This window comes from Schistocerca gregaria, unplaced genomic scaffold, assembly GCF_023897955.1.
Source record: "Schistocerca gregaria isolate iqSchGreg1 unplaced genomic scaffold, iqSchGreg1.2 ptg000345l, whole genome shotgun sequence".
NCBI lineage: Eukaryota > Metazoa > Arthropoda > Insecta > Orthoptera > Acrididae > Schistocerca > Schistocerca gregaria.
This window is the reverse complement of record NW_026061808.1, coordinates 2,134,616-2,144,215: the sequence shown is the minus strand read 5'-3', so window position 1 is coordinate 2,144,215 and position 9,600 is coordinate 2,134,616.

Genomic DNA, 9,600 nt, shown 5'->3' with positions numbered 1-9,600 from the left:
GTACATGTTTCGTACCTCTCATCACGGATATTCCGTTTCATGACTGCTATGTTTGTTCAAACATCGAGTGGGATTTATTTGGATGGAAATCACCACTCCTAGCGTTCTGATGATTGGAGTTATTAGAAAGACTTTTTTTCTTTTGCTAGGTGCTTCTTTTGATTGCTACATTTATCACTTATATTCACCAATTCCACAATGGATTAATGTATTTGTATCGTGAAGTGGGTTTATGTGTTTGTTGTTTACAGCAGGGTCATCTGGTTGTATGGCCAGAAAGCAGATTCCCCATTCAATGGGTTTTTGGTGATATTTTACACCACATGCACCTTACTGAACACCGAATGTTCGGAATTTGATAAATCTTCTTGTTTTGGTATCTCCTTCATTTGCTTTATATTTTTAAAAATCTTATTTCAATGGTCACTAAAAATAGACAATGTGCTGCACAAATTGTCGTACATGTTTCGTACTTCTCATCAGGGAGATTCCGTTTCATGACTGCTATGTTTGTTCAAACATCGAGTGTGATTTTGTTGGATGTGAATCACCACTCCGAGCGTTCTGACGATTGGAGTTATTAGAAGGACTCTTTTCTTTTGCTAGGTGCTTCCATTGATACCTTTATCACTTATATTCATCAATTTCACAGTGGAGTAATGTATTTCTTTCGTGATATGTTCGTAAATGTTTGTTGTTTACAGCAGGGTCATCTGGTTGTATGGCCAGAAAGCAGATTCTCTATTCAATGGTCTATTGGTGCAGATTGGACACCACATGCACTTTACTGAATAACGAATGTTCGGATTTTGATATATCTTCATTTTTAAGTATCTCCTTCATTTGCTTTATATTTTTAAAAATATTGTTGCAATGGTCACTAAAAATTATCAATGTGCTGCACACATTGTGGTACATGTTTCTTCCCTCTCAACAGGGACATTCTGTTTCAGGACTGCTATGTTTGTTCAAACATCGAGTGTGATTTTCTTGGATTTGAACCACCACTCCGAGCATCCTGAGTATTGGAGTTATTAGGAAATATATCATTGTTTTGCTAGGTGCTTGTTTTGATTGTTACCCTTTTGACATATAATCATAAATTTCACAGTGGGTTAATATATTTGAATCTTGAAATGTGGTTATGTGTTTTTTGTTTACAGCTGGGTCATGGTGCAGATTGGACAACACATGCACCTTACTGTACACCGGACGTTGAGTATTTGATAAATCTTGTCGTTTTGGTATCTCCTTCATTTGCTTTATATTTTTAAAAATCTTATTTCAATGGTCACTAAAAATAGACAGTGTGCTGCACAAATTGTCGTACATGTTTCGTACTTCTCATGAGGGAGATTCCGTTTCATGACTGCTATGTTCGTTCAAACATCGAGTGTCATTTTGTTGGATGGGAATCACCACTCCAAGCGTTCTGACGATTGGAGTTATTAGAAGGACTCTTTTCTTTTGCTAGGTGCTTCCATTGATACCTTTATCACTTATATTCATCAATTTCACAGTGGAGTAATGTATTTCTTTCGTGAGATGTTAGTAAATGTTTGTTGTTTACAGCAGGGTAATCTGGTTGTATGGCCAGAAAGCAGATTCTCTATTCAATGGTCTATTGGTGCAGATTGGACACCACATGCAGTTTACTGAATTACGAATGTTCGGATTTTGATATATCTTCGTTTTTAAGTATCTCCTTCATTTGCTTTATATTTTTAAAAATCTTGTTGCAATGGTCACTAAAAATTATCAATGTGCTGCACACATTGTGGTACATGTTTCTTCCCTCTCAACAGGGACATTCTGTTTCAGGACTGCTATGTTTGTTCAAACATCGAGTGTGATTTTCTTGGATTTGAACCACCACTCCGAGCATCCTGAGTATTGGAGTTATTAGGAAATATTTCATTGTTTTGCTAGGTGCTTGTTTTGATTGTTACCCTTTTGACATATAATCATAAATTTCGCAGTGGGTTAATATATTTGAATCTTGAAATGTGGTTATGTGTTTGTTGTTTACAGCAGCATCATCTGGTTGTATGGCGAGAAAGCAGATTTTCCACTCAATGGGTTTTTGTTGCAGATTGGACACCACATGCACCTTACTGAATAATGGCTGTAAGGAATTTGATAAATCTTCTTGTTTAGGTATCTCCTTCATTTGCTTTATATTTGTAAAAATGTTATTCCAATGGTCCCAAAAAGTAATCAATGTGCTGCACAAATTGTGGGACATGTTTATTCCCTCTCAGCAAGGAGATTCGTTTCATGACTGCTATGCTTGTTCTTCCATCGAGTGTGATTTTGTTCGATGGGAAGTATCACTCCGAGCATCCTGAGTATGAGAGTTTTTAGTAAGACCTGATTGTTTTGCAAGGTGCTTATTTTGATTCTTCCCCTTGTCACATATATTCATCAATTTCACAGTGGAATAATATATTTGAATCTTGAAATGTGGTTATGTGTTTTTTGTTTACAGCTGGGTCATGGTGCAGATTGGACAACACATGCACCTTACTGTACACCGGACGTTGAGTATTTGATAAATCTTGTCGTTTTGGTATCTCCTTCATTTGCTTTATATTTTTAAAAATCTTATTTCAATGGTCACTAAAAATAGACAATGTGCTGCACAAATTGTAGTACATGATTATTCCCTCTCAACAGGGATATTCCGCTTCATGACTGCTGTGTTTGTTCAAACATTGAGTGTGATTTTGTTGGATGTGAATCACCTCTCCGAGCGTTCTGACGATTGGAGTTATTAGAAATAATTTTCTCTTTTGCTAGGTGCTTCCTTTGATAAATACCTTTATCACTTATATTCATCAATTTCACAGTGGAGTAATTTATTTGAATCGTGACATGTGGGTAAATGTTTGTTGTTTACAGCAGGGTCATCTGCTTGTAAGGCCAGAAAGCAGATTCTCCATTCAATGGGTTTTTGGTGATATTTTACACCACATGCACCTTACTGAACACCGAATGTTCGGAATTTGATAAATCTTCTTGTTTTGATATCTCCTTCATTTGCTTTATATTTTAAAAAATCTTATTTCAATGGTCACTAAAAATAAACATTGTGCTGCACTAATTGCAGTACATGTTTCGTACCTCTCATCTCGGATATTCCGTTTCATGACTGCTATGTTTGTTCAAACATCGAGTGTGATTTATTTGGATGGAAATCACCACTCCTAGCGTTCTGATGATTGGAGTTATTAGAAAGACTTTTTTTCTTTTGCTAGGTGCTTCTTTTGATTGCTACATTTATCACTTATATTCACCAATTCCACAATGGATTAATGTATTTGTATCGTGAAGTGGGTTTATGTGTTTGTTGTTTACAGCAGGGTCATCTGGTTGTATGGCCAGAAAGCAGATTCCCCATTCAATGGGTTTTTGGTGATATTTTACACCACATGCACCTTACTGAACACCGAATGTTCGGAATTTGATAAATCTTCTTGTTTTGGTATCTCCTTCATTTGCTTTATATTTTTAAAAATCTTATTTCAATGGTCACTAAAAATAGACAATGTGCTGCACAAATTGTCGTACATGTTTCGTACTTCTCATCAGGGAGATTCCGTTTCATGACTGCTATGTTTGTTCAAACATCGAGTGTGATTTTGTTGGATGGGAATCACCACTCCGAGCGTTCTGACGATTGGAGTTATTAGCAGGACTCTTTTCTTTTGCTAGGTGCTTCCATTGATACCTTTATCACTTATATTCATCAATTTCACAGTGGAGTAATGTATTTCTTTCGTGAGATGTTCGTAAATGTTTGTTGTTTACAGCAGGGTAATCTGGTTGTATGGCCAGAAAGCAGATTCTCTATTCAATGGTCTATTGGTGCAGATTAGACACCACATGCAGTTTACTGAATTACGAATGTTCGGATTTTGATATATCTTCGTTTTTAAGTATCTCCTTCATTTGCTTTATATTTTTAAAAAACTTGTTGCAATGGTCACTAAAAATTATCAATGTGCTGCACACATTGTGGTACATGTTTCTTCCCTCTCAACAGGGACATTCTGTTTCAGGACTGCTATGTTTGTTCAAACATCGAGTGTGATTTTCTTGGATTTGAACCACCACTCCGAGCATCCTGAGTATTGGAGTTATTAGGAAATATTTCATTGTTTTGCTAGGTGCTTGTTTTGACTGTTACCCTTTTGACATATAATCATAAATTTCACAGTGGGTTAATATATTTGAATCTTGAAATGTGGTTATGTGTTTGTTGTTTACAGCAGCATCATCTGGTTGTATGGCCAGAAAGCAGATTTTCCACTCAATGGGTTTTTGTTGCAGATTGGACACCACATGCACCTTACTGAATAATGGCTGTAAGGAATTTGATAAATCTTCTTGTTTAGGTATCTCCTTCATTTGCTTTATATTTGTAAAAATGTTATTCCAATGGTCCCAAAAAGTAATCAATGTGCTGCACAAATTGTGGGACATGTTTATTCCCTCTCAGCAAGGAGATTCGTTTCATGACTGCTATGCTTGTTCTTCCATCGAGTGTGATTTTGTTCGATGGGAAGTATCACTCCGAGCATCCTGAGTATGAGAGTTTTTAGTAAGACCTGATTGTTTTGCAAGGTGCTTATTTTGATTCTTCCCCTTGTCACATATATTCATCAATTTCACAGTGGAATAATATATTTGAATCTTGAAATGTGGTTATGTGTTTTTTGTTTACAACTGGGTCATGGTGCAGATTGGACAACACATGCACCTTACTGTACACCGGACGTTGAGTATTTGATAAATCTTGTCGTTTTGGTATCTCCTTCATTTGCTTTATATTTTTAAAAATCTTATTTCAATGGTCACTAAAAATAGACAATGTGCTGCACAAATTGTAGTACATGATTATTCCCTCTCAACAGGGAGATTCCGTTTCATGACTGCTGTGTTTGTTCAAACATTGAGTGTGATTTTATTGGATGTGAATCACCTCTCCGAGCGTTCTGACGATTGGAGTTATTAGAAATACTTTTCTCTTTTGCTAGGTGCTTCCTTTGATTAATACCTTTATCACTTATATTCATCAATTTCACAGTGGAGTAATTTATTTGAATCGTGAAATGTGGGTAAATGTTTGTTGTTTACAGCAGGGTCATCTGCTTGTAAGGCCAGAAAGCAGATTCTCCATTCAATGGGTTTTTGGTGATATTTTACACCACATGCACCTTACTGAACACCGAATGTTCGGAATTTGATAAATCTTCTTGTTTTGATATCTCCTTCATTTGCTTTATATTTTAAAAAATCTTATTTCAATGGTCACTAAAAATAAACATTGTGCTGCACTAATTGCAGTACATGTTTCGTACCTCTCATCACGGATATTCCGTTTCATGACTGCTATGTTTGTTCAAACATCGAGTGTGATTTATTTGGATGGAAATCACCACTCCTAGCGTTCTGATGATTGGAGTTATTAGAAAGACTTTTTTTCTTTTGCTAGGTGCTTCTTTTGATTGCTACATTTATCACTTATATTCACCAATTCCACAATGGATTAATGTATTTGTATCGTGAAGTGGGTTTATGTGTTTGTTGTTTACAGCAGGGTCATCTGGTTGTATGGCCAGAAAGCAGATTCCCCATTCAATGGGTTTTTGGTGATATTTTACACCACATGCACCTTACTGAACACCGAATGTTCGGAATTTGATAAATCTTCTTGTTTTGGTATCTCCTTCATTTGCTTTATATTTTTAAAAATCTTATTTCAATGGTCACTAAAAATAGACAATGTGCTGCACAAATTGTCGTACATGTTTCGTACTTCTCATCAGGGAGATTCCGTTTCATGACTGCTATGTTTGTTCAAACATCGAGTGTGATTTTGTTGGATGTGAATCACCACTCCGAGCGTTCTGACGATTGGAGTTATTAGAAGGACTCTTTTCTTTTGCTAGGTGCTTCCATTGATACCTTTATCACTTATATTCATCAATTTCACAGTGGAGTAATGTATTTCTTTCGTGATATGTTCGTAAATGTTTGTTGTTTACAGCAGGGTCATCTGGTTGTATGGCCAGAAAGCAGATTCTCTATTCAATGGTCTATTGGTGCAGATTGGACACCACATGCACTTTACTGAATAACGAATGTTCGGATTTTGATATATCTTCATTTTTAAGTATCTCCTTCATTTGCTTTATATTTTTAAAAATATTGTTGCAATGGTCACTAAAAATTATCAATGTGCTGCACACATTGTGGTACATGTTTCTTCCCTCTCAACAGGGACATTCTGTTTCAGGACTGCTATGTTTGTTCAAACATCGAGTGTGATTTTCTTGGATTTGAACCACCACTCCGAGCATCCTGAGTATTGGAGTTATTAGGAAATATATCATTGTTTTGCTAGGTGCTTGTTTTGATTGTTACCCTTTTGACATATAATCATAAATTTCACAGTGGGTTAATATATTTGAATCTTGAAATGTGGTTATGTGTTTGTTGTTTACAGCAGCATCATCTGGTTGTATGGCCAGAAAGCAGATTTTCCACTCAATGGGTTTTTGTTGCAGATTGGACACCACATGCACCTTACTGAATAATGGCTGTAAGGAATTTGATAAATCTTCTTGTTTAGGTATCTCCTTCATTTGCTTTATATTTGTAAAAATGTTATTCCAATGGTCCCAAAAAGTAATCAATGTGCTGCACAAATTGTGGGACATGTTTATTCCCTCTCAGCAAGGAGATTCGTTTCATGACTGCTATGCTTGTTCTTCCATCGAGTGTGATTTTGTTCGATGGGAAGTATCACTCCGAGCATCCTGAGTATGAGAGTTTTTAGTAAGACCTGATTGTTTTGCAAGGTGCTTATTTTGATTCTTCCCCTTGTCACATATATTCATCAATTTCACAGTGGAATAATATATTTGAATCTTGAAATGTGGTTATGTGTTTTTTGTTTACAGCTGGGTCATGGTGCAGATTGGACAACACATGCACCTTACTGTACACCGGACGTTGAGTATTTGATAAATCTTGTCGTTTTGATATCTCCTTCATTTGCTTTATATTTTTAAAAATCTTATTTCAATGGTCACTAAAAATAGACAATGTGCTGCACAAATTGTCGTACATGTTTCGTACTTCTCATCAGGGAGATTCCGTTTCATGACTGCTATGTTTGTTCAAACATCGAGTGTGATTTTGTTGGATGGGAATCACCACTCCAAGAGTTCTGACGATTGGAGTTATTAGAAGGACTCTTTTCTTTTGCTAGGTGCTTCCATTGATACCTTTATCACTTATATTCATCAATTTCACAGTGGAGTAATGTATTTCTTTCGTGAGATGTTAGTAAATGTTTGTTGTTTACAGCAGGGTAATCTGGTTGTATGGCCAGAAAGCAGATTCTCTATTCAATGGTCTATTGGTGCAGATTGGACACCACATGCAGTTTACTGAATTACGAATGTTCGGATTTTGATATATCTTCGTTTTTAAGTATCTCCTTCATTTGCTTTATATTTTTAAAAATCTTGTTGCAATGGTCACTAAAAATTATCAATGTGCTGCACACATTGTGGTACATGTTTCTTCCCTCTCAACAGGGACATTCTGTTTCAGGACTGCTATGTTTGTTCAAACATCGAGTGTGATTTTCTTGGATTTGAACCACCACTCCGAGCATCCTGAGTATTGGAGTTATTAGGAAATATTTCATTGTTTTGCTAGGTGCTTGTTTTGATTGTTACCCTTTTGACATATAATCATAAATTTCACAGTGGGTTAATATATTTGAATCTTGAAATGTGGTTATGTGTTTGTTGTTTACAGCAGCATCATCTGGTTGTATGGCCAGAAAGCAGATTTTCCACTCAATGGGTTTTTGTTGCAGATTGGACACCACATGCACCTTACTGAATAATGGCTGTAAGGAATTTGATAAATCTTCTTGTTTAGGTATCTCCTTCATTTGCTTTATATTTGTAAAAATGTTATTCCAATGGTCCCAAAAAGTAATCAATGTGCTGCACAAATTGTGGGACATGTTTATTCCCTCTCAGCAAGGAGATTCGTTTCATGACTGCTATGCTTGTTCTTCCATCGAGTGTGATTTTGTTCGATGGGAAGTATCACTCCGAGCATCCTGAGTATGAGAGTTTTTAGTAAGACCTGATTGTTTTGCAAGGTGCTTATTTTGATTCTTCCCCTTGTCACATATATTCATCAATTTCACAGTGGAATAATATATTTGAATCTTGAAATGTGGTTATGTGTTTTTTGTTTACAGCTGGGTCATGGTGCAGATTGGACAACACATGCACCTTACTGTACACCGGACGTTGAGTATTTGATAAATCTTGTCGTTTTGGTATCTCCTTCATTTGCTTTATATTTTTAAAAATCTTATTTCAATGGTCACTAAAAATAGACAATGTGCTGCACAAATTGTAGTACATGATTATTCCCTCTCAACAGGGATATTCCGCTTCATGACTGCTGTGTTTGTTCAAACATTGAGTGTGATTTTGTTGGATGTGAATCACCTCTCCGAGCGTTCTGACGATTGGAGTTATTAGAAATAATTTTCTCTTTTGCTAGGTGCTTCCTTTGATAAATACCTTTATCACTTATATTCATCAATTTCACAGTGGAGTAATTTATTTGAATCGTAACATGTGGGTAAATGTTTGTTGTTTACAGCAGGGTCATCTGCTTGTAAGGCCAGAAAGCAGATTCTCCATTCAATGGGTTTTTGGTGATATTTTACACCACATGCACCTTACTGAACACCGAATGTTCGGAATTTGATAAATCTTCTTGTTTTGATATCTCCTTCATTTGCTTTATATTTTAAAAAATCTTATTTCAATGGTCACTAAAAATAAACATTGTGCTGCACTAATTGCAGTACATGTTTCGTACCTCTCATCACGGATATTCCGTTTCATGACTGCTATGTTTGTTCAAACATCGAGTGTGATTTATTTGGATGGAAATCACCACTCCTAGCGTTCTGATGATTGGAGTTATTAGAAAGACTTTTTTTCTTTTGCTAGGTGCTTCTTTTGATTGCTACATTTATCACTTATATTCACCAATTCCACAATGGATTAATGTATTTGTATCGTGAAGTGGGTTTATGTGTTTGTTGTTTACAGCAGGGTCATCTGGTTGTATGGCCAGAAAGCAGATTCCCCATTCAATGGGTTTTTGGTGATATTTTACACCACATGCACCTTACTGAACACCGAATGTTCGGAATTTGATAAATCTTCTTGTTTTGGTATCTCCTTCATTTGCTTTATATTTTTAAAAATCTTATTTCAATGGTCACTAAAAATAGACAATGTGCTGCACAAATTGTCGTACATGTTTCGTACTTCTCATCAGGGAGATTCCGTTTCATGACTGCTATGTTTGTTCAAACATCGAGTGTGATTTTGTTGGATGGGAATCACCACTCCGAGCGTTCTGACGATTGGAGTTATTAGAAGGACTCTTTTCTTTTGCTAGGTGCTTCCATTGGTCCCTTTATCACTTATATTCATCAATTTCACAGTGGAGTAATGTATTTCTTTCGTGAGATGTTCGTAA